The sequence below is a fragment of the Talpa occidentalis genome, unplaced genomic scaffold, assembly GCF_014898055.3.
Source record: "Talpa occidentalis isolate TD23 unplaced genomic scaffold, MPIMG_talOcc4v2.1 talOcc4.14, whole genome shotgun sequence".
In the NCBI taxonomy this organism is placed as follows: Eukaryota; Metazoa; Chordata; class Mammalia; order Eulipotyphla; family Talpidae; genus Talpa; species Talpa occidentalis.
In genome coordinates, this window is record NW_023601433.1 from 53169133 (window position 1) to 53194062 (window position 24930).

Sequence of the window (24930 nt, forward strand, 5' to 3'; positions counted from 1 at the left end):
CTCCCTGGTGACACAAGGGATTAAGCACCTAACTATGAAGCAATCCACAGCCTCTGCAATGAGTTCAATCCCCGGCTGGCTGGCCAGGGAGCTACCCACATGGCGAGGAAAACCTCTCCTGCCTCGCCCACTGCTCCCCTCAGCAGTGTATTTCAGTCAGCCTGCCTGTTCTGTTCCCCACTCTGTCTCTGGTGAATCTTCTCACCCCCCTGCACCTCTGGCCTGTACCCCAGCTCTTGTATGCATAAATTAATAAATATTTTTTGAAAAAGAACCTCAAATAAAACCATGGACATGCCCACTAGTGTTAGTTTATGGAGAAGGCACATAGAGCAGAGAGACATGTAAAGAAAAAACTGTGCTGACTTCTTGGCACTGGACATTGGACTTGCACCAGGGACTTGGGGAACATGGAAGGAGACAGTTAGAAGGACATAGAAGAGATGAGAGACATGTGGGAGGTTGACAATGGCAGCCTTTATTGTGACTTGTTCTTAGAGATTTCTCCTTTCCTTCCAGACTTGCCTGGCCCCTTCTGCCCATTTCCTATGGTCCCCACCAGAAGATGTCCTAGATTTGTGGCAAGCTTTTGGACCTCAGTGGCCCTGCTTTGGGCCAAACTTGTTTGGCTGGGCATTGACCCACGAGGGGATGGGTAATTTGGGGTATTTCATTGGGAAGCTATTTTAACTATATTCTTTCTTTTCTCTCTATTACAAACTAATTGTATTAAAGTTCTTTTCTATTGAAGTATTTATGCACTAAAAGTATATTTGTCTTTATGTGGCTGATGTCAGAACCCATTTGGAGAGTTTCCAGGTCCTGGGGCGCTCCTTATTGTACCTACTAACAGTTCCCAGGATGGAGGATGTTCACCAGGAAGTGGGTATATGGCTGGGGCCATTTGCACACTGCTTGGCTTAACTCCACAGAAAAAAATCTCTTCCTCTGCCAAAAATGTTACTTCCATACCCAGTGTTTACTGTGGTCACAAGAGAATTAGGAATCAGGACCACTGTGGGAAATGGTGGACGAGCACACATGGGCTCACCTGGCACCTGAGAACAGAGAGAATGTGGAGGTTGTGGATGGAAAGCCCAGGTCATCATTTTCAGTGACAGCCTTTCTTTGGACCTTGGTTTATGGCTGAGAAGAGTTCAAGAAAGTGAGTGAGGGCACTACCGTTTGGAACATTCAGAGCATAAGCAGAACAGCTTTGGAAGAGTTATATTAAGTCACAATGACCCCGTTTCACTACTGGTTTCTACAACGACAGAGAGAAACAATCTCCTCCAATGGATTTTCAGGATATGGAGTTCCTGACACATGAGCCTATAATACTTAGTCCCCCCTACAACCCACTGCCATGAAATTCACTCAAGAATTAATCTAACAGGAAATGCACTAGGTAAGTGTTACCTGATGGGAGCCCATGAGAATCTTTTTTCAAGCTGAGCAATCCTTTCCTAAGAACAATTTCCACCCTCACTGCCCCTCCTCCCCATTTATCTGCTTGGTCACAAATTTGCAGTCTGGACATTCTTCAAGAATGACAGAACAGGGCCTCCCTGTTGGCACAGGCAGTTGAGCACCGCACTGTGAAGCTGTCCTCAGTCTCTGCAGCACAGTTTCGATCCTGGCCGGCCGGCAAGAATCCCACATGGTGAGCAGACCTCTCCTGTCTCACCCCCTGCTCCCCTCAGCAGTGTATTTCGTCAGTCTGCCCGTTCTGTTCCCTGCTCTGTCTCTGGTGAATCCTCTCACCCTCCTGCGCATCTGGCCTGTACCCCAGCACTTGTATAAAGAAAAATTAAATCTTTTAAAAAAAAAAGAATGACAGAACACTGGTAATCAGATGCTCATCTGGGGTGACAGAGAAGGCTTTCAATTCCCAGAAATGGAGAAAAATGGGAGAAAAAGCCAGCGGGCTTTTTCACATGGGCACCATGTTCAAACAACACCATACTGAACTGTTCTCAGGAGAAAGAATACAAAGGTCTCAGGTGCTGAAGTAATTTTTTAACAATCATCAAAGCAGAAGAGTTGTGGGATGGTAATGAGCCTGCTCCCTCTCTGGACTGAACCCAGCTCACTGACAAACTAGCTTTGACACAGCCATTTCAGCTGCCTCTCATCGATCATAATTATGACTACAATCTCATCAGAGAGGATGCCTTTTAAGACTGGGCACTGGGTGGGAAAACCAACTGATAATGCCTGGGTTTGAGCATGAATAACAATACAACATTCAGCACAATGGCGCCAGTGAGACATTTATGGACATCACCCTGGTCCTGGAAACAGTGCCCTATTGCTGTTTTATTTTTCCTTACCATCAACCCTTAGATCACATTTTACCCTTTCTCCCTCTCCTTTTCCTCTTAACCTCAGAAACTTCACTTCTTTATTAATGCCCATAATGTGAGGTCCTCTCTATTGAAGTCTAAAATTTGTCTTTATCATCCTGGCATGCTTTACTGTAGTAATTCCCTCATGCACCTTCCATCTTGCAATAAATGGCAGTATTTCATTTTTCCTTATGGAAATACAGTTCCCATTAGGTGGATATCCAGTTTTCTTGATCCAATCTTTATTGGTGGGTGTTCAGGTTGCTACTTTATAAAGAAACATGTTAAAAGAAATAGTGTTGGGCCTCCCCGGTGGCGCAGCGGTTGAGCGCTGGGTTGCAAAGCTGCCCGCAGCCTCTGCAGCGCCGGTTCGATCCCCGGCTGCTCCCCGGCCACTGGAGGAGGGTCCCACATGGCGCGCAGACCCCTCCTGCCACCCGCTGCTCCCCTCAGCAGTGTACCTCAGTCCTTCTGCCTGCTCTGCTCCCCACTCTGGCTCTGGTGAATTCTCTCACCCTCCCGCGCTTCTGACTGCACCCAGTGCTTGTATAAATAAATAAATAAATCTTAAAAAAAAAAAAGACAGCATTATTTAAAAAAAAAAAAAAAGAAATAGTGTTGAGGATTTGCTGCTTTTGTTAATCCCAAAATACATTGCTGTTATTTTGGCTTTAAATAATTTCTCATTAAAAGACAGTCATTATATATTTTAGGGTTTGTAGGATGTTATAGGTTGAAATATGACCCCCAAATGATATGTCCATAACCAAGCCTCTTGAATCTTTATTGTAAAAATAGTTGAGTACTCATTTCTCCTTTGCATCATCATATATTGGGGCATACAACCACCTGTATTTCCTTGGAGAGGCAGCATCTCCTGGAGTGCAAGCCAGTTAGTTTCACTGATAACTTGGCTTTATAATGGTTGACAAAATGTTATATCTCATACTTTATCTTGCTATTTTCATATTGTTAGTGTGGGTGAGATGCTCATTCCAACTTTCTATATTCTAGATAAATTTGGAATTTTCCAAAATCTTCTTATGATTGATTTGAAAGGTGTTTTGACATCCAAGGCAGCCTTCTATGTACATGTACAAACTCAACCCTTTTTGAAACTTTATAACTATTTCAGCATACTATTCTGATATGCTGACTTTCCAATATACTGTAATATTCAAAATCTGTGAAGTACAGTGATCAATTTATTGATTGTAGTGTAAATTTGAGGTCAGTAAAGATATGATCCTTGAAAAAGACAGGGCAAGAAATCTTTCTTTTGTTGATTTTATTGAAATAGTGTTGTGTGAGACCTTATTTAGTAAAACACTTAATGCTATATTATTGATATTTAATAAATCTTTGTGTGATTGTGCATTAGTATTTTACATGATATGATAAAAGATATATGTTCCATCTCCTTCAAAAGATATATATTCCATCTCCTTTGAAAATTTCTGGCCCAGTTATCTTTGGATTCCTGTAAATTCTCCCAGGAACACAAAAGCTCACAGCTACTTAGACAGTAAACACAGGTAATAGTTCTGGTGAGAAAATATCTTTCTGATTTAAAAATGAACTTATTCTACTACTACTACCTTATAACCCAGACTGGGATAATCAATTTCTATACTGTCATAAGAACCTCTGAGAAAGACAAAGGGGAAGAGAGAGTAAATCTTCTATTTAAAGCCATCAGTGGTTTTCCACTGTCCACATAATAAAGTCTATTCAAACGTACTCTTGTGAGAGTTGCATGCAGTCTCTGATCTGCAGGAATAAGTTGCTATCACAGATGTTATTTTATAATTCTAGTGTTGGAACAAAGTCATGCAGAATTTGCCTTTGCTTTATGAATGAATTACTTGGGTAAAATGCTTATAACACTCTTTTTGATAATCCTTCAATAGAATCTATCAAAACCCCAATTATTTTTTTTTCAGAGCATTCATATTGTAAATTAGCTTCATATGCCAGCTTGTTTTCCTATTTTCAAATCTATGAAATACATTGTCCCAAGTATTTTCTCTGTTTAAGGATTTATAGAACAGAAATTTCTTAGTAGCATACTTTTCAGAGTAGAGAATGGCTGATGCACAAAAAGAATTTTAAACAGTGATTGGAGAGAATTTTGAAATAATACATACATGAGGATTAGTGTAAAATATAAATAACTATGACTTAGAGTTTTTAATGAGTTAAAACATCATTGAAATTATTTGAAATGCCAATGATGATAAGATAATTAACTATGTCTGCCTTCCGCTAAGGGAGACAGTTTAAGACCATCATTTTTACAACTTCATGATACAATCACTTGCATGATCTTTCCATGATGATGACAAAGTAACTTAGTTTTTCAGTTTGCTCTTGATGTTGTTTCATAATTAAGCCAAATTACTGTTCAAATGTAATAACTAAATAATTTCTTTTATTTTTCCTTATCTCATGAACTAATTTACAGTGCTGAAGTAGCAGGAAGCCTCTAAATTTCATTGCTGCTGGGGCATTGCTGTAGTTTATGAATTTGTAGAGAATGATTGAATTAATAATCACATTATTTTAAAAAAGAATGACAAAGACTCTTGGTGGCAATAGCATCCATGCATTTATATAAATAGTCTTTAAGCCTGTGTGTGTATGTAGTATATATGAAGAAGCAGGTACAATTATTTTCCGTCCTATTTCAGTAGAATAAAATTCAGATAACATGCTGTTTTACCCTATTCAGGCTGCTACGATAAATTGTCACAGACTGGGTGGCTTCAGCAATAAATATTTCTCACAATTGTGGGGGCTAGAAGTTCAAGATCAAGGTACTGGCAGCTATGGAGGCCAGTAAGAGTCTGTTCTCTGGCTCATAGATGGATCTTTTGCTGTGTCCTCACACAGAGGAAGGGGTGAGGGCTTCTCTGGGATCATGTTTATAAGGACCCAAACCCTATTCATGAGTTTTTCCCATTTTGACCTATGGGCTCCCAAAGACCAACCTCCCAATACCATCACACGGGGATGGGGGTGAGCTTCCAACATGAATTTTGGGGAATAAAGTATTTAGTAAGGACAAGTAGGAAATTTCAGAACTGTGGTACAAACCCAAACAGCATGGTTAAGAATTGAATCTTTAAAAATTGGCATGTAATCTCCCTATAAATGTGCATGTTTTATCGTATTACGATGTGTGAATATCCTTATTATTTGTTCATACATTTTTGTATTTCAACAAAGGATAAATGTAAGTTCAAATTAATACTTTGCATAGAGCTGACAGTTTAGTTGTCTGTTTGCCCCGAGATTCTTAAAGATCTCCAGGGTGTAAGCTGCATTATATTTATTGATGTATTCCAACACTCATAGTAATACTCAGCCCAAAGTATTAATTTCAAAACAGATAGAAAAATGAATTAGTAGCTCTAAGGTTTTTCATGCAAATTGGGTTCAGACACAGAAAAGCCATTGGTATGTTGTCAAGAGGCCTTAATGAATGCCCATCATGTAGATCTGGAACACCAAAAACAAGTAAGATTTAAGCCATTTTATTAGTTCTAGATTTTCCCTTCTTGGCAAATTTTTGCCACTTTCTTCTCACCTGACAAAGATCTGGTTTCCATTGAATTCTTCTGACCACCCACATGGCCCTGAACTCCCCCTAGAAACTAACACTCCTTTCCAGGAGAGTAAATAACTTACTTCCATAGTGGTAGAAAATGACATGTTTTGTTATATTTAGCTAAGGAGATTTTTTTCCCCTGATTAGATTGTAATGCCTCTGAAAGTTTGGAATAGTGGCACTGTATTTTAAAACCTACTCCTATTTTACCTCCTTGCACATAGTTGGTATTAGTCAATTTCTTACAATGTAGTGTTCAATTAATCTTTAGAGGTAAACATTGTGAAAATGTAAAAAGTATAGTTTAATATGAACAAAGATAGGCATTATGATGAAATGTGAATGAAAAAGAAAATGTGACCCATAGGTGGTGAAGAATATCCTATATGAATTTCATAGAATATCTCTTAGTAAATGTAGTATAAAAAAATTGGCCCATTGATTAAAATAAATTGGATCTATTGCTCATAATAGCATCTCATTGATTGAAAAGCACTCCTTGTAATAGCTTCCTTCAATGTAGCATCTGTCATGCATTAACCTTTCAGCCTTCATGGTCATGTGAAAAGAATTTCTTGCTTAGACTACTGGTCATATGACCCCATCCATGACATTTAATTAATTGCATCTATTGAACATAGATTTGGAATTTTCTAAATATAGGGAGAAACTCATTACAAAAGCCAGACATTTCCCAATATATTGTATAATAGAATTTAACCCTATGATCTGTATCCCTGGAGATATTTTAGCAAACATATTTATCTCTGATAAATATATTTATACAAATAGACAAGTAAGTTTTATAAATATATAGTAAGTTTTAAATTTTAGACTAGGTATTGTTCACATTGAGATATATTTAGAAGAAATATATACTCAAAGTTGCACTTTTAAAATGCTATAATTATTAATCTCATCCTAAAAGATGAGTCAAAATTATACCAAATTCTGTACATGGAAAAGTTAATACACAAAGAAAATAAAGGTTTTTTCTAAACACTAGACAACCATTCACACATTTGAACAAATAAATAGGAAAATAGGTGGGTATTTTATCATAGGTAATCTTTATTATTATGCAAACTATAAGCAAATTTCTGTTATAAGTAAGACAAAAGATAGAATTAAAAAAATAAGGGCCTTCTCAGTGGCCCCAGGGGTTAAGACACAACCTGTGAAGCTGTCTTCAGCCTCTGCAGCACCAGTTTGATGCCCCGCCAGCTAGGGAGCAACCCACATGGTGCAGCAGACCTCTCCTGACTTGCCCACTGCTCCCCTCAACAGTGTACTTCAGTCAATCTGTCTGTTCTGTTCCCCACTCTGTCTCTGGTAGATCCTCTCACTGCCCGCCCCTGCACCCCCAGTTCTTGTATGAATAAATAAACAAATCTTTAAAAAAAAGAATTAAAAAATAAGCATATTTGCAGTTTTTAAGAAAATAAGTACACAATTTACTATTCACTTAGAAGATCAAAATCATGAAATATGGCAATTACATGAAACAAAAGTCTATACCTTTTTATGCCATTTTTCAAGAGGATAAATGACCCATACTATTGAATGTTATATTTTTATGTAATTACTTTAACTCTTGCAGAAGTAAAATTAATGATTAGCATTTAATTCAGGTTAGAATTTTATTCTGAAACTAAGTAAAAAAAATTTTGTAGAAAATTCTTAAAAGGAGTTTAGGAGCACTCAGGTACAATCAACTCTATTCTTGTGACTGTTTTTGCATTAATGTATCCACTCTCTTGCAAAGTAAGTTTTAATGAATTCACAAGTTTGCAAATGATTGCTGATCTTAATGGAAAAATAATTTCAAAGAAAATCCTCAGCTATTCAAATGTCACTCATAAATTTAGCAGAATTACAATAGAAGAGATAAACAGAAAGCTGAGGTCATAAAGTTTATCTACAAACTTGATAAAAATGAATCCATTAGAATTGTAGAGGATTCTGATTATGGGCTTGCCCTGCGTGTGGCAAAATGCTATCGCTGATAATGTCTTCTCTGGCACTTCTGTAATTTATGGCCATATCTATTCCTGTCATGCCCAAACATAATCTTGTCTGGATAGAAGCAAACAAGTCCTTGAAAACTGAAATAATCAGGAAAATTATTTTGACTGTAAAATTAAAAATATATATATCTGATATATATTTTCACTGACTTGATATTTGGTTTAAATAGGTATCAGAAAATATTTGATTCAATCAACAGAATGATTGTTATGGGTTGAATGGAAATAAGCCAAACATAATTCACAACCATTAAGAAGGGATAAATTTAATAGTCGATGATAATCATATTTCTGTCTACTATTTATAATACTTATAATACTTATACCCCTTACCATATTTAGTTATTTTTCTTCGCTTTTTTTCCCTGCTATTATAAAACTTCTAAATGGCCCCACTGAAAAGTCTACTATCATTGCACATATGAAGTCTACTACCTATTCATCATTTATTCTAAGAATGTTCAACAACAATAACAATGATAGCTAGTAGTTATTTAGCACTTACTATGTGTCAGCAGTTGTTTTAAGGGCTTTACATACACAAATACAATTAATTCTCAAAATAGTACTAGGCAGTGGGTATAATTATTGTCCATATTTTACAGTTGAGCAAACAAAAGCATAAAGATTTAATCACTTGCCAAGAATATACAACTAGTATGGTAGATTGAACAATTTAAAAGCTACTATCTCTACAACAGAAAATAATTCCCAATAAAACATATTTTATAAATGCATTGTTACAGTCACAGGAAATCCGCAGTGTATGTCTCTAAGCTTCCTCTCCTCCACACATCTCATACCTGACATCTTCCATCTACATAAATATATAAAGGAAGAAGCTTAAGACAGAAAATAAGATCAGAAGGGAAAAAGTAGAAACCAAATGCAAGAAGCTATACTGAAAGTACATGCCGATGTAATCAATATGATCAATCGACCAGACTCTTAACCATGAGTGGGAGAGCTGAGTCTGACATTCTTGCGTTGCATTTCTTTCATTTCTCTAGGTAATTGGAGGTAGACATTTTAACAAGTTCTGAAAGAAGATGGATCAGCTGCTGATCTCTGAAGAAAGAAGAGAAGCTGAAGACCCCTGCAGACCTGGCTATGGCACTTATTAACATATGAATAGAGTTCAAAATGACTAGAAATCAGGCATATGCAGATAGAGACTCAAAAGAAATTTCATTTCACACTCACTGAATTGGCAATATTTATGAAATATGATAATATAAATTCCTATAGAGGAAATGGATCAATGGAACGCTTGTGCACCACTGGTAAGCATTCAAATTGGTAAGATTTGAAATAATTTGAGATTCTCTTGTAGAGTTAAATATTTGATTTTCTGTATTCTAGCAATTGCATTCCTGTGTGTGTCTTGTGGAGACTGTTGCACAAGTGCATCTAAAATTATTTACTAGAATGGTCACAGCTATACCACTAAGAAAATAAATCTGGAAACAAAGTAGGTATTCATCAACAAAGAATGCATAAATAATATGGTATAATATAGATTTCTACTGGTCACTTTTATACAGCAAAGAAAATGACCCCAAACCACACATAATGTGGTCTTAGACAACATTCAGCAGAAAGTAAAATTTCAGAAGACTACAGTCAGGTAATATTTTTATAGACTTCAACAACATAATACAATCTAAATGATACTTACATTGCACACACATGTAAGAAATCTGTATAAAAACGAATGACCCTGGGCCATCCCGGTGGCGCAGCGGTTGAGCTCTGGGCTGCAAAGCTGCCCACAGCCTCTGCAGCGCCGGTTCGATCCCCGGTCTCCTGCGAAGGTCCCATATGGCGCGCAGACCTCTCCTGCTGCACCCACTGCTCCCCTCAGCAGTGTACTCCGGTCCTTCTGCCTGCTCTGCTCCCCGCTCTGGCTCTGGTGAATTCTCTCACCCTCCTGCGCTTCTGTCTGTATCCAGTGCTTGTATAAATAAATAAATAAATAAATCTTTAAAAAAAAATGAATGACCAACACACAATTCAGATGGTGGCTCTGGGTAAGAGAGAATGTGATGGGACAGGAGGAAAAACACAGGGAGTGATAACCACATGATAATGTGCCCTGGAATTCAGTGCGAGCTTCATAATTATCCATTTTGCTATTGTGGGCTTCCCTTGTGGCGCAGGAGGTTGAGCACCATACTGTGAAGCTGTCCACAGCCTCTGCAGCGTGAGTTTGATCCCGGCCAGCCAGTGAGGGTCCCACATGGCGCCACAGACCTCTCCTGACTCGCCCGCTGCTCCCCTCAGCAGTGTATTTTGTCAGTCTGCATTTTGTCAGCCTCTTCTGTTCCCTGCTCTGTCTCTGGTGAATCCTCTCACCCCTCCCACCTCCCCCCCCACACACATCTGGCCTATACCCTGGTTCTTGTATAAATAAATAAATCTTTAAAAAAAAAAACCACATTCCTCTGGCTCGCGATCGCTCGCCTCCTGGCTTCACCGCTCCTGGCTGGCGGCCAGCTCTCAGAGCGCCATTTTGGGATTCCTGATCGGCGGATCGGACATTTAACCAAGAGGGGGCGGAGCAACATGGCGGCGAGGAGACGCTGCGAGTAAGATCTCCCATTAAAAAAAGTGAATAGGGAGGAAAAGCGGCAGGTCCCAGTGAGAACTGGGACACGGAAGATAAACGGGTGACGCCAGCGAAGTGCCCGAAGAAGAAACTGGCCATAAAAGAGGACTAGAAGGGAGGGAAGCGCAGAACCCTGCTCCCCTCCCCCGCCCACAGAGGCGGCACTCTCCGACCCGCAGAGAGGAGGAAACAACACACCAAAACGGCCCACAAGAACAAACGACGCAGCAAGCGGGACTGTGAGTGGAAAGGAACTATTGCAGCCACCACACCCCGTGAACGGGAGCTGAGGCGAACCCTGCAGGATCCACCACGGCGGTGAGCGAACGGCTCCGGGCGCCAATAGAGAAGAACAAAGACCCCGGGAGATGCACACACAGCCCAGGCTGCCGGTAAGCCTGCACGGGAAAGCGGCGCGCTCAGCGTGCTTGAAAAGCAAGTGCAGACCTGGATCGCGGCTGCCCAGGTCCCCGCGCCTGTGACCTAGGCTTGCGGGGAGACGACCTAGGCTTGCGGGGAGACGCACGGAGGTCCTCACTGAGGTGAAGGTCCCTCCCTGAGTGAGCAGGAACCAGGCGCCCAGGCACGGGAGCGGTGCAAAAGGCGCCATTCCCGCGCCACTGAACTGGGCTACAGCCCGCGTCCTGGAACTGAGGGCTTTGAACTGAGACCTGGGGCACGAAAATTCGGGGCGTGGTTTCTCCACGACGGTGGGGCACAAGGCAGACACAGCACCCCAAAGCTGTTGAGGTGTACCCTACCATTCCCGCTCTGTTCTCTGTCCCACGGGGTGGGGGGAGGCGAAAAACAGCCCCCCAAGGACAATAGGAGAGATCTCTGGCGCCACCTAGCGACCAGGAAAAAAAAAGTCACTAACACCCTATAAAACAGGACATTTCTTAAGACTGCTTGAAAAGGGCAGAAGGTTTCTGGAGGACCCAGTGGCCAGCCGGGAAGTTATTCCACGCCAGGCCCCTTCCGACCAGCAGTCTGAGCCCACAGAGGGAGCAGGCACCCACGTCCGGGGCAGACCGGGTGCGCAGAAGAGTGTGCCTGAAACCGGAGGCGCAGGGACTGCATCCCGCTTCGCCATTTGAGAACAGGGACATTTCTTCAGTAAAAACTGCCTAAAACCAGCAGAAAGCTCCCCCAGAGACAGAGATGGCTCCTGGAAGAGCCAGAGGGGAGCGGAGAAGTTCACCCAAGATGTCAGTCAGTCCGAGCAACACAGTGTCCCAACGCATACGACAAATTAGAAAACAGACAGTAGGGAGTAGAAGAACCACACGCAACCTAAAAACTCCTCAGGAAAGAAGCACACCACAAAAAGAAAACCACTCCCCAGATTGCAACGACAGCAACTTGGAAGAACTTCTGAGCCTTCCAGAAAGAGAATTTAAAATTGCCATGATTAAAAAAGTGATAGATCAGAAGAAGGAAATTGAGTCCCTAAAGAGGGAAGTAAGAGAAATGCAGGAGATCAAAGAATTAATGGAGGAACTAAAGAACTCTGGGAAAAGCAATGAAAGCAGAATAGATGAAATGGAAGAACGAATAAGTAATCTTGAAGACACAGAAATAAAAAGAACCAAAACAGAAAAGGAAGAGAAGTACGAAGGAAAAAGAATGAAGAAAGACTTCGGGAACTATCTGACTCCATGAGGAAAGGAAATATAAGAGTTATAGGAATTCCAGAAGGAGAGGAGAGAGATGTAGGAACAGAGAAAATATTCATGGATATAATTGAAGAGAACTTCCCAAATGAGAAGAAGGAGCTGAAAATTGATATACAAGAAGCAAGAAGAACACCAAACTTCCACGACGAAAGGAAAAAACACAGCAAGACACATAATAGTAAAGCTCCCAAGAATCCAGGACAAGGAAAAAATAATGAAGCTGACAAGAGGGAAGAAGAAACAGATAACATTCAAAGGAAAACCAATCAGGCTGACATCAGACTTCTCTGAAGAAACACTACGGGCAAGGAGTGAGTGGAGGGACATAGTCAACAGACTCCAAGAAAACAGATGCCAACCAAGAATACTCTATCCCGCAAAGCTCTCTTCCTCCATGAAGAAAGAATATGGACCTTCCCAGACAAAGAGAAACTCCGGAATTTCATTGCGACTAAACCCCCACTCCAAAAAATACTACAAGGAATCCTAAAGCCAGAACTCAGAGGGACGAATAACAACGAAAGAAGAGCCAAAAAAAAAAAAAAAAGTTATTAAAAGAATAAATAAATAAAATCAAAGGAAAGACAAACATAATGGCAAATACAGATGCTAACATATCAATATTAACTCTAAATGTAAATGGACTAAACTCTTCAATAAAAAGACACAGAGTTGCAGCCTGGATTAAGAAACAAAACCCAAACTTTTGCTGTCTCCAGGAAACACATTTAGCTACAAAAGATAAAAATAGGCTCAAAGTCAAAGGATGGAAAACAATCCTACAAGCAAATGGGCCAAAAAGAAAGCCAGGAACAGCTATACTTATATCAGATAAAACAGACTTCAAACTCAAAAAAAATAAAAAGAGACCCCAATGGTCACTACATTATGATTAAGGGGACAATACTTCAAGAAGAAATAACACTCATTAACATATACTCACCAAACGAAAGAGCACCAAAATATATCAGACAACTGTTGTCCTCTCTGAAAACAGACATCAGAGAAAACACATATGTAGTGGGAGACTTCAACACACCACTATCAAACAATGGATAGATCAACAAGACAAAAATAAGTAAGAAACTAAAGCTCTAAATAAGGACCTAGCATTTGGGCTTAACAGACATCTATAGAACACTAAACCCAAAAAAAACGGAGTACACATTTTTCTCAAGCACACACGGATCATTCTCCAGGATCGATCACATACTGGGGCACAAGACAAACATCAACAGATACACCAAGATTGAAATCATACCAACCATCTTTTCTGACCACGAAGGCATCAAACAGAAATAAATCATAAAAAGAAGGCAAGGAAACTATCCTACCTCATGGAGATTAAAAGCCACACTACTGGAAGACCACTGGACTACGAGGAGATCAAAGAAGAAATTAAAAAATTCTTTGAATTGAATGACAAGGAGGACACCAATACTCCTAAATGTATGGGATGCAGCAAAGCAGTAATAAGAGGGGAAATATATAGCAATAGAAGCTCACATCAAGAAACAAGAAAGAACTCAAAGAAACAAACCTAATCTCGAAGCTCAAAGATCTAGAAAAAGAACAACAAAAAAACCCCAGAACCAGTAGAAGAAAAGAAATAATAAAAACCAAAGCAGAAATAAATGAAATTGAAACTAAAAAACAATCCAAAAGATCAATGAAACCAAGAGCTGGTTCTTTGAAAAAAAATAAATAAAATAGACAAACCCCTAGCCAGGCTCACAAAGGAAAAAAGGGAGAAAGCACAAATACACAGAATCATAAATGAAAGAGGAGAAATCACAACGGACACAGCTGAAATAAAAAGAATAATCAGTAACTACTATGAACAGTTATATGGAAACAAGTTCAACAATCTAGAGGAGATGGACAAATTCCTACAACTCTACAATCACCCAAAAGCTAGATAAAGAAGAAATAGAACACCTAAAACAGACCAATTACAAGCAGCGAAATTGAAAATGGTAATCAAAAACCTCCCCAAAACAAAAGCCCAGGACCTGATGGATTTACAAATGAATTCTACCAAACATTCAGAGACGAATTAGTGCCTATCCTCACAAACTCTTCCAAAAAATTGAGAAGGAAGGGACAATACCAAACACGTTCTATGAAGCCAATATTACACTAATACCAAAACCGAATAAGGACAACACAAAAAAGGAAAAAACTACAGGCCAATCTCCCTAATGAACACTGATGCAAAAATCCTCATAAAAATTTTAGCTATCAGAATCCAACAATGTATCCATAAGATAATTCACCACGGACCAAGTTGGATTCATTCCGGGGCACAAGGATGTTTAACATCCGAAAACTCAATCAACGTTATCCAACACATCAACAAAAAGAAATATAAAAACCATATGATAATATCAATAGATGCTGAGAAAGCTTTCGACAAAGTGCAACACCCATTCATGATAAAAGCCCTTGAAATTCTTGGGATACAAGGAACATACCTCAACATCATAAAGGCCATCTATGACAAGCCAACAGCCAGTATCATTCTCAATGGTGAAAAGCTGAAAGCAATTCCATTAAGATCTGGAACAAGACAAGGATGTCCACTCTCACCACTGCTTTTCAATATAATACTGGAAGTCCTAGCCAGAGCAATAAGACAAGAGAAAGACATCCAAGGAATCCAAATAGGAAAAGAAGAAGTCCAAACTATCACTATTTGCAGATGATATGATAATATACATAGAGAACCCCAAAATCTCCACAGAAAAACTAATTCAACTCATCAATCAATTCAGTAAAGTGGCAGGATACAAAATCAACACGCAAAAGTCAGTAGCCTTCCTATACACAAAACAATAAATCTGAAGAAGAAGAAATCAAAAAAACCCACCCCTTTACTATGAAACAAAAAAAATCAAATATTTGGGAATAAATCTAACAAAAGAGGTAAAGGACCTATACAAAGAAAACTATAAAACACTGTTAAAAGAAAATTGAAGAAGACACAAAGAAATGGAAAGACATCCCCTGCTCATGGATTGGAAGAATAAACATTATTAAAATGGCCATCCTACCAAAAGCAATATACAGATTCAATGCTATTCCAATCAAAATCTCAATGGCATTCTTCAAAGAAATAGAACAATTATTGATGAAATTCATATGGAATCACCAAAAACCCCGAATAGCCAAATCTCTACTGAAAAAAAAAGAAGGAAATGGAGGCATCACACTCCCAGACTTCAAACTATACTACAAAGCCATAATCATCAAAACTGCATGGTATTGGAACAAGAACAGACATACAGACCAATGGAATCGAATAGAAAATCCAGAAATAAACCCACAGATTTATGGTCAACTAATCTTTGACAAAGGAGCAAAGACTATGCATTGGAGCAAAGAAAGTTTGTTCAATAAATGGTGCTGGGAAAACTGGGTCGCTACATGCAAAAGAATGAAGCTTGACCACTACCTCACACCATACACAAAAATCAACTCAAAATGGATTAAAGAACTAGACATAAGACCTGAAACCATAAATACATAGAAGGAATATAGGCGAAACACTACGGGATTTGCACATCAAAGACATCTTTACAGACACATCACCCAAGCAGTGATAGTGAAGAGAAAGATAAACAGCTGGGACTACATCAAATTAAAGAGCTTCTGCACAGCAAAAGAGACAATAACAAAAACAAAGAGAAACCCCACCAACTGGGAGAACATTTTTGCACCCAACACTAATGATAAAGGACTGATCACAAAAATCTGCAAAGAGCTGATGAGGCTCAGCAACAACAAAGAAAATAATCCAGTCAAAAAATGGGCAGAAGAGCTAAAAAGAAACTTCTCTGAAGAGGAAATGCAAATGGCCAACAGACATATGAAAAAATGTTCAACATCACTTGTAATCAGGGAAATGCAAATCAAAACTACCATGAGATACCATCTCACACCAGTGAGAATGGCACATATTAAAAAACTAGCAACAACAAATGTTGGCGAGGATGTGGAGAAAAAGGAACTCTTCGTGCACTTTTGGTGGGAGTGCAAACTGGTCCAACCACTATGGAGAGCTGTGTGGGATTTCTGGACCTACTAAACATAGAGCTTCCATATGATCCAGCAATTCCACTCCTAGGTATTTACCCAAAGGACACAGAAACATCAATTCCAAAGAGCACCTGCACTCCTATGTTTATAGCAGCACTGTTTACAATAGCTAAGCTTTGGAAACAACCCAAATGCCCAAAAATAGATGACTGGATCAAGAAGATGTGGTACATATATACCATGGAATATTACTCAGCATTCAAAAAAGATAAACACATGCAATTTGCAGCAACATGGATGGCACTGGAAGGGATCATGCTCAGCGAAATAAGCCAAAAAGAAAAGAAAAATACCGGATGGTCTCACTCATAGCAGGAATCTAGAAAACTTAAATAAGGGACCAGGAAAATGAATAACTATAAGAAAGTGAAAATCAAAATCAACAAAAAACTATGAACCAGAGACACTTTTTGGGGGTGGGGGCGGAAGGGGAAGGATTGGGGTCAGAATGGGGCGTTTGCAATTGTATGGGGGAATATAAAAATAAAATTTAATATTTAAAAAAAAAAAAAGATTATAAAAAAAAAAACCACATTCATGATGGATATAATATTTTGTAAATAAGTACTCTGTAGACATTACATAATTTAATTTAAAAAATAAAAATCTCAAATTTAAATAAAATTCACTGTTAAATCATGCATCTTTTGCCTTAGAACATCCAGTCTCTCACCAAAATTTCTTGCTTCTCCTCCCAACTTATTTCTCAAGTTTGTTGGGATCAAGTAGTAACCTGTTCAGACACTGGAATTTTCTCCTACATGTACTTTGTATGTGTTAAAACAAACTTTCATATGCCCCAAATTCAAAAGCTATGGTACACCCTTCAAAAATCATCCAAGATTCTTACAGTCTATGGAATAAATTCAAAGTGTTTCATGGTGCTTTTCTGCTGGGTCCCTCCCTCATTTCCAGCTGCACTCCCCTGTATTTCCCATATAGCCTGCCCTGCAGCCTTTCATCCTCTACCCTTGCACACACTCTGTTTCCAAGACAGGCAAGCACACATGGTGACTGGGGCCACAGACTGTGAGATCACTCTGCTGAGGTAAAAATTCTGCCGCTGTTCCCTATTTGGACAACTTACTGACCTCTCTATGCCTTAGTTTTCTTGCCTGTCAATGTAATTAATAACAGTCCTCACCTCAAGGGGTTGGAATGAGGACTAAATGAGTTGAAATTTGTAAAGTGCTTAGAACATTTCCTTGGTACTACATGAGCTCTTGGTACTACATAATGCTTGTTGCATAAAAATCACAAGAACAGGGGCCTCACTGGTGGCACAAGGGGTTAAGCACAGCACTGTGAAATTATCTGCAGCCTCAGCAGCGCCAGTTCCATCCTCGGCCAGGGAGCTACCCACATGGTGCAGCAGACCTCTCCTGGGTCGCCCGCTGCTTCCCTCAACAGTGTATTTCAGTCGGTCTGCCTGTTCTGTTCCCTACTCTGTTTCTGGTGAACGCTCTCACCCCCACACCTCTGGCCTGTATCCCAGTTCTTGAATGCATAAATAAAATAAATCTTAAAAAAAATACCAAGGATTCCTTGCACTGAGTCTCCCCAGAAATTCTTAGCTTCATTTCAATCAGATTAGACCTGTTGTGCGGTGTTATCAATGAGTTCTCAGGCTCTTCCAAGTGCTTGCAGTCTAGTATTTTTCTTTTTTTTTTAAAGATTTTATTTTTATACAAGAACCGGGGTACAGGCCAGATGTGCGGGAGGGTGAGAGGATTCACCAGAGACAGAGTAGTGAACAGAACAGGCAGACTGATGAAATACACTGCTGAAGGGAGCAGTGGGCGAGACAGGAGAGGTCTGCTGTGCCCTGTGGGATTCTCGCCAGCTGGCTGGGATAGAACCCAAGCTGCAGAGGCTACAGACAGCTTCACAGTGCTGTGCTCAACCACCTGCACCACCAGGGAGGCCCCAGACTAGCATTTTTCATAGCAGGTAGCACACTGCTTGATAATTGTCTTCCTGATCCAAGTCCTTAAATTGTTTAAAGTAAGGAATTTTGTCCTTTCTTGTACCTAGTGTTAATGCCCAAGCTTTGGACCTGCTCTTCTAAAGTTTATGGAATGATGAGCTGGGACAATAAAGGAATAGAAGAAAGATATAAGACATGAAAAGTGGGACAATGGTCTCCATTTGACATGAATACAAATACGGGGGTGTTTTAGAATAAGCTTGCACCAGATTGTGAGAAATGATTGTTAAATTCTCAGGAATATTACAAATCAATTATCAAAATCAAACATTAATTAGATTGCATTAACTTATTATTAAACAAACTAAAATCATAAAACACTCAAAGTTCATGTCTTCTAATCATGTTACTGTTATTTGTGCTCATGAGATTATTTATATCTATTATATGTTGTGGCTTACATCCATCTATATGTGTGGCAAAAATACCACATAATCACAGTTACTGTGCATTTCTTCATTTTGAATAACTTTATGGTAGTGACTTGAAATCCATAAATAGGCAAGATTTACTTGATCAGAACTTGATTTCATTTTTGTTCAATTATATAGACTTTAGAAAATGATGGTAAATGCTAATAATGGAGATTAAATTTAAAAGTGTGTCATGTCTGCAACTGTATTAATTTGTGATGCGCACAAGAATTGATGAGTCTTCATCTATTTTCTCACAACACTTATTCTGATTGATCAAAGAATTCAATCATGCCATTGATGAAATAGTGAAATCCTGAGATTACTTTCACTTTTTTAAATTAACATTTATGCCAGAGCTAGGCTTGACCATCAAGTACAATTGTAGACTGCCTATGGACAAAAGTTTGCAGACTCAATGAAAGTAATCTGTGTGAGAATAAATCTGTGTGAGAATAAATTGGCTACATGGAGTTTGCAGTAACATTTATTGAAGACTTTTTTATATCAGAAAGATTTATAATAAATGTATATACATATATGAAATGCACTTGAATTTCAAGGTTCTACTGCTAAACATCAGAACACTACTGAAATAACATTACATATATTTTCAGAGTTACAGGAAGTTATATTGTAATTGTCAGTGAAATTCTGTTTTGGTTTTAAAGCAAGTTTCCAACTATGCTGGAAACAAAAGAAAAAGCAGGTAAGATAAATGGCGCCAAAGAATGAGAAGCAACAGCCAACTTCAAATGCATGTTGAATTGTTCTGTGAATAACCTACTAAATATGAGCAAAGAATGGTGTAATGCAAAACTAGCAGGCAAATTATAGATCTGGGATATACAGCAGGGGAGGAGGAGGGAGGGGTCAATACAGGGGCGGGAAGAGCACAAAGTACTATAGTGAAGATTCACAAGTGAGGTCATGATGGGAGCTTTATGGGGATTATGCCTGAGGGGAGAAATGAAATATTGTGCAAAAAAAAAAAATGATGAAAGAAAATTATAAATAAGAAAGTTCTCTGAAGACTCCCATTAGAACAGTTGATGAGAGAGAGAGTGAGAGAGAGAGAGTGAGAGAGAGAGAAAGGCCTAATGTAAGAATTATGTGTAGGTTTAAATAATGAAAATTAATATTGATTAGGTATAAAGCATGTGTCAGCCATTTTGAATATTGCATCTTCCTTAGTTCCAAAGTCACTATACAAACTAATTATCTGTCACTTTCAGAATAGGAAACAAATAATGGGATAGAAAATGTATGTAAATTGGGCCTCCCCAGTGGTGCAGCAGTTGAGTGCAGCTCTGAGAAGCTGTCCGGAGCCTGTTCAATTCCCCGCCAGCCAGGGAGATTCCCACATGGCGCAGCAGACCTCTCCTGCCTTGCCCACTACTCCCCTCAGCAGTTTCTTCATCCATCTGCCTGTTCTGCTCCCCGCTCTGGCTCTGGTGAATTCTCTCACCCTCCCGCACATCTGACCTATACCCCAGTTCTTGCATAAATAAATCTTAAAAAAAAAAAAAGAAGACACACACGTTCTTTTAAAAAAAAAAGAAAAGAAAAGAAAAGAAAATATATGAATTTCTCAAATTTATATAAGGGGCAAAAATAAAATTCTATCCCGGCTGTAGTTATCCTGATCTCATGCTTCAAATCTCTAATTATAAATGTTCAAAGAGTTCTAGAAACTTATATGAGAGGTCAGAGGAGGCAGGTCAGACACTTTAGAGGGTCATGTATGGTTCAGATGCATCCTCACCAAAGCATATGAAAGTCTAAAACTGGGACTAACTCCCAACTTTCTCCCACGGAGCCAGTTGTTACTACCTATGTGGATTTGGCTTAATTTCTTTCCTTGCCATTCCTGGCTGGTTCTGCTGTCAATTTAAGTTCTCCATGAGCCCCATTATATCACCTGTCACTCTGTAAGCTTGTGGCAATTTCTGCTCATTCTGCCATATTTGATGAGTGGATAGTGAGCTATGTGTAGAAGGCTATGAAGCCAATTAAAAAATTCTCCCTGATGACCTGTCCCCATGACCCTTAGGTTTACATAGTCCAGATTATATGATAGTATTGATTTCCCCAGAGGGCATTTTAAGAGACCACCCAGGGAGTCCAACTGAAGCCAAAATGTACTAACTACTTCTAATTGGCTTTCTACCCTTTAGGCTAACCATCACAATGTATTCATTCATCATTTCAAAAAGCAATCCACAGCAAGATTTCTTTTTCTTATTTTTTACATCATTGTTCATTTTTAATCAATATTTGCTTCCCCTCACCCCAAGTGTAGGCCCCATAAAAAAAATTGTAGGCCCATAAGTGTAGGCCCATAAAAAATTTCCTTCACCAGGGCCTCCCATGATGGCGCAGTGGTTGAGCGCTGGGCTGCAAACCTGCCCGCAGCCTCTCCTGTGCTGGTTTGATCCCCGGCTGCTGGAGAGGGTCCCACATGGCATGCGGACCTCTTCTGCTGTGCCCACTGCTACCCTCAGCAGTGTGTTTCGTCAGCCTGCCTGTTCTGCTCCCCACTCTGGCTCTGGTGAATTCTCTCACCCTCCCGTGCTTCTGACTCTACCCAGTGCTTGTATAATAGATAGATAGATAGATAGATAGATAGATAGATAGATAGATAGATAGATAGATAGATAGATAGATAGATAGATACATAAATAGACATAAATAAATAAATAAATAAATAAATAAATAAATAAATAAATAATAAATAAAAATTTCCTTCACCAATGCACCAGTGCATCAACACCTCAGTCCTCTGTGCTCCTCCCTCCCTCCCTCTGATCCTTCTCCCTCCTCCTCCCCTGCAGGATGTCTCTGATTTATAATTTTCTGTTTTTGCTTTGTTGTGTTTTGTACTGTTATTATTTTTACACTGATGTCTTATTTGGTTCCCCTGTATTTCTCCTATAAGTGAAACCATCCGATATTTTTCTTTTCCTTCTGACTTATTTCACTGAGCATAATTCCTTCTTACTTAATGTCTTAATCACCATAACATAGTTCTTTTGGAAATTACAGGGTTGTACACAGGTATAAACACATACACCCATGCTGGAGACCCACTCCAGCTAGAAGTCCTGTCAGGGATCTCAGAAAGGAGAGGATGGAGTCGGTGAAAGTTTTCTCTCAAAGCGCTGAGGGGAAGTGGAACGAGGTAGAAGTGAGGTAGACACAGACACTCTCTCTGGTGCAAGTATCTCCTACTGAGGGTCTCAGCAGGTCTTTATTTTATGCCTTAAGGCAAGTGGTGGGATTACATCAGCGTAAGCATTGAAGCAGAGCAAAGACAATCAGTACATATTTTCTCATGATCATGTAAAGACTCCCTTGGCCTTACACCTGTAGGCCATTTCTTTGGTAACCTAAGAACAATTAGTTTCCTAGGTACAGCTCATTTACTAGCATGATCAATCATACAGACAGCACAACATTTGGCAACAGTTAAACTTTCCCAATTACAAAAGTGGGTGTAAAATTCCTATTCTATATTCAATTACTAAAATCAATCTATCTCCTAGTACTCAATTATTTTGGTTAATGTATTAATTACTTCAAGGTGGTCTAAAACAGTTCATCAAATCTATGTAAGTTCTGCTGAAGTCTAACTCTTAACTAGAAATTCCTAACCTCCACATGGCCTGCGAATTATTCACCTCATACACCAGGAAATGTATTGTTGCTGCTACCAGGTAGCCCCCAGGGTAGGCTATGATTTCCAAGCACAGCTGGTTCAGGGCAGCTTGTTCTCCATAGTTCTCAGGGCCAGAACATTTCTTTCCTAGCTATACCTTTTGCATTATTTACTTTCTTTGATACTAATTCAGGGGTAAGAATAACAAATCAATTAATCTAGGTCTAGGTCTAATTGGGTTTTCATATGCCAATTAATGACTAACTAACTTCTGCATTAACCAAGAACAAAGAGGAGAGCTTTAGCAGGAGTTGCCCTGGAGACTCCCTAGTTCAGATCTTCTTTGGGAAGTGCAAGAACTCCCCTCTTCTGGGAAGTACAACTTTCCCTCTTTGGGGGAGCACAGAAACTCCCCGCTTCTCAGGAGTCTCCCCCAATGCCCAGACCTTGTCAAGAGACAGCATGGGAGGCACAGCGTGCCGCACACCCACACATGCATACATACGTATGTGTATATGTATGAAAGGATGGGTATTAGATGATAGGAAAGATTAATAAAAATAAGAGATTGAACTATACAGGTGACAGATGTCTTCATTTTTGTCATTTTAGCCACCATCTTATTATGTCCATTGTCAAATAAAACTCATTCAGTTGATCTGATTAAAGGTAATGTAACAAAGGAATGATTATCCATGGAGAAAATTCTCCTCAGTTTTTCCTTCACCAAAGGTAGAAGAAAAGAAGGAATATGGATTAGGAAGGAGGAAAGCTGCAAACCTGCACTGTCATCCACCTGTGTTGACATGGGTATGTATTACATAACTTTAGGAATTCCTGTCTTCTAGAAGCTCCAAAATGGAAGCCAAACAAGCCATCAAGGATGACCTTCTCTGGAAGGTTTGCTAGGCTAATACCACACAATTCAACTAGGTTCTGGGTATTGGGGGTCAGGAAATCAATAGGAAAAAACTCAGAATTGACTTTCTAATTTTTTTTAAAGATTTATTTATTCATGCATACAAGAACTGAGGTACAGGCCAGAAGTGTGGGGGGGGGGGGTGAGAGTATTCACCAGAGACAGAGTAGGAACAGAACAGGGAGATTGACTGAAATACAGTGCTGAAGGGAGCAGCGGGGAGCCAGGAGAGGTCTGTTGCACCATGTGGGTAGCTCCCTGGCTGGGGATCGAACTTGTGTTGCAGTGGCTACCGACAGCTTCATAGGTTGAGTCTTAACCCCTTGCACCACCAGGGAGCCTTTGTAATGTTGTGCTACAGATATCCAGATTGGAGCAAACGGGGGGATTAAACAATGTCAACAGAAAATAAGTAGATACATAATTATAAGTGGGTAAATGGGTACAACTGTGCAGTACAGACAAGAATGAAGAGTCTACTCATTCTTGGTGTGCTCCTGTCAATGGAGGGATGGTGTTCTCAAGACAGGCAATAAAGCCCCAGATATTCCAGGTGAAGAATCCAATGAGGCAACCTCTATTTAGTATAATATGGTACTTCATTGATACAAAGTAGGTTCTTGTAAACATTCCTATAACTATATTGTCAACAGTGAGACCATAAAAGGAAGAGACTTCTAGTGAGCCACCATACACTCATATCTGGAGTCTAGACTCACCTCATCTGTGGAACTTCTCACCTCAATAGTAAGATAGAGTCAGCCATACTAAGTGGTGAGGAGTCACTTCCTTTAGTAGTGAGTTCCTCCTACTTTAAATTCAGCCCCATAACACGGGAAAACTGAACCACCTTTGATGGAGAGAGAGAAGGGGTATGCTGCCTAGTGAATATTTTTGTCACAAATTCAATTATAAGAAAAGTCTTCAGAAGTACCAGACACAAATGCTCAGGAAACCTTGATCGAATAGGGCCTCCCTGGTGGTGCAAGGGTATGTATCAGCACTATGAAGCTGTCAGCAGCCATTGCAGCACAAGTTTGATCCCCAGCCAGGGAGCTGACCCACATGGCACAGCAGACCTCCCTGTCTTGCCTGCTGTTCCCCTCAGCAGTGTATTTCAGTTAATCAACCTGTTCTGCTTCCTACTCTGTCTCTGGTGAATCCTCTCACCCCCACACTTCTGGCCTGTACCCCAGTTCTTCTATGTAAAAATAAATAAAATCTTTAAAAAAATCACTTTTTAATGAAAAAAGGTAACATTCAGGAGCAGCAAAGTAGTTTTCTGCTTTGAGTGACCCTGGCTCCTAAGTATAAATGGGTTTCTCCTACTTTTATGCAACAATTACCAGCTTTTCCCCACAATTGAGCTACAAGTGTAGATTTCAACAAATAGGTAGCATCCACTTGACCATTTCCTAGCTCAGCTTTTGGGGGAACTAGGCCTTGCTCTCCTCTGTCTCCCCATGTCTACTGTGATTGTGAAGTATTTCTGACTTATAAACTTAATACACCAGGGAATGAAGTTGGAAAACAATTTGCTTATTTGAATGCTGTGGTGGTCATGGGCTGAGAGAGAAACAAGAGGA

At 39.6% G+C, this 24930-nt stretch overlaps 1 long non-coding RNA gene across 2 annotated transcripts; it reads left to right on the forward strand.

Moving 5' to 3' along the window:
* The first annotated feature begins 1286 nt into the window (after nucleotides 1–1286).
* On the forward strand, nucleotides 1287–23215 carry LOC129145832 (uncharacterized). 2 transcript variants are annotated; one of them, XR_008551926.1, is made up of 3 exons: nucleotides 1287–1408; nucleotides 8996–9268; nucleotides 23158–23215. It is a non-coding gene; the product is annotated as an uncharacterized LOC129145832 (long non-coding RNA). The 2 variants fall into 2 exon arrangements; XR_008551927.1 differs by lacking the exon at nucleotides 23158–23215 and adding an exon at nucleotides 9348–9484.
* The last annotated feature ends 1715 nt before the right edge of the window (nucleotides 23216–24930 follow it).